Source organism: Perca flavescens, chromosome 10 (assembly GCF_004354835.1).
Source record: "Perca flavescens isolate YP-PL-M2 chromosome 10, PFLA_1.0, whole genome shotgun sequence".
NCBI lineage: Eukaryota > Metazoa > Chordata > Actinopteri > Perciformes > Percidae > Perca > Perca flavescens.
This window is the reverse complement of record NC_041340.1, coordinates 24,109,704-24,111,878: the sequence shown is the minus strand read 5'-3', so window position 1 is coordinate 24,111,878 and position 2,175 is coordinate 24,109,704.

The window sequence follows — 2,175 nt, the reverse complement described above, 5'->3', positions numbered from 1 at the left end:
AGCCCGCGCGCCTGTGTAGAACCTTCCTTCTACTTCTCTCCTTAGTAGCGCAAAACCAAAACATGTCGAAGCGAAGAACAAAAGCTTGTCTGGACAGACGAGGAGGTGGAGTTGCATGTTTGTCTGATGATGACCGGCAGAGTCAACCGTGATAAGCCACAGCACAGCACCCACGGGAGCACTACCAATACCCAGAGCCTCGCGGCCCTTCAGCCGCTTCTTGAGAGCGAGAGGCAGCGGACGCTGAATCAATCGATCGACCGATCGAAAATTTGCCGGTTTTATTCAGAAAATATGAACGCCAATCTATTATAACTCATGGTACAACACCCATAAAATACAATAAATTATTTTCATTCCTTATGCACGCAGAACAAAGTGGAGCGTTTTTAAGATAGCCACTCTGGAGGGTGGTTTTACTTTTTTGCATTTTTAAGCCCCAAAAATGTCATCGGCGTATAAACGAAAGGCATATCCGATAAAATATTTTTTCATTTTCACCCGCGAGCGTCATCATGTAAACAGGGCCTAAGAGCTAGAACAGTCTGGTGTGTTGAGAAAATGACATCACTCTACTGTAATGCAGCCTTTAAAACCAGGAAAAGGCACTTCATATCAGGATATTTTACGATATCCAAAATTTAAGACGATATCTAGCCTCATATATCGAAATAATATCGATATATTGCCCAGCCCTAGTGTATGTCTATTTATAAATTGGTACAACACCAGCTTTTCAGAATACATTTGGACTTGTTTGACCATGCAGGGAGGCAAAGATGGGCCACTGACCTGAGTTATTGCAGGTCAATTAACCAGAGATTTTTGCAGTCATGGGCACTGAGTTCAGCACAACATCAGTTAGGATGTGCAGTGACGGCTGCCAGTGCAGCTGTCACACTGCACACCAGTGCAGTTCAAGTGGCCAATATGGCTACGGCTGACTAATACAAAACATTACATTTCACAAACACTATCACACCCCACTAAAACCTAATTTAAAATAGATAAAACCAGGTGGCATAAAAGTAAATTTGCATTCAAAGATGAAGTCAGAAGTTTGCCGTTATTCCGATGCTGTCAAAGGGGCGTGACTTTATGTCCAAAATAAAGTACACACATTTATGCAAATGGTTGCTTCGTGTAACGTTTAATTCAAATTGGTGCCTGTATCCTTATCACATATTCATAGGGCCACTCAGCATGCTATGAAGTATTTACATTAGGACCCTTTGAAAAGCATTCTACATACTGGAGCACTTCAAGTCGGTTGCATCGCCTGGGGCAAGAGCAGAAGCAGGAGGCCTCTGCAGATGCCACCAAGTCACTGATTACCAAAGTCCAAAAAAAAAAAAAAAAAAAAAAAAAATCACTGCTGCCGCTAGAAACAGTGTGTGCTCTTCACTTTGCTGCACACCTATTACTTTGCACTCTGTCTTGGCAGAATCTATAGGGCAAACAAAAATTACCCCCACGCAGATGTTTGAGTGTTTCTCCGAAGCGTTTAAGGCTTGATGTATGCCATTATAAAAGCAGTATGACGGCAGCTGCATTGTCAGCACTCTGCTGTTATACTGGCTGATGGGGGGCTGGGGGCTGTTTGAGAACTGGTTGACTGGGGGGGGGGGGAAGATATGACAAGATAAATAATATTAAATTACACACTTCCAACTACAATTACGTTTAAATTAAGCATCTACGTATTAAGAGATATTGGTTGATTTTTAATGATTCTCTTGGGACAACTTATACTTTTTTTTTATTTTATATTTGACATGGAAATTACAACATCTCTAAATGTGGTATTTTGTTATTTTTCAGTTGATGGCTGAAACAAAAACACAATCCATTTTTTCCCCCAACAGGGCTTAGTTGCTTCTAAAAAAATCCCTGCATACATTTACTGATCCTCTTGCATGACAGACAGACAGACTTGACTCATCATGTTTATCATATCATGCTTAAACAAATCCCATTGGTTGCTTTTAAATTGAAGATATGTCTGCAGCATCGTCCACGAAGCAGTGTGAAGTAGTTCTAATGAGGCTGAATCATGTTGTAATATATGACTTCATCCTAAGCCTATTTCTGTGCGACAGGATCAATCTCTAGGAGAAACTGCGTGTGTGTGTGTGTGTGTGTGTGTGTGTGTGGCCATTACAAGTCCACTCAACC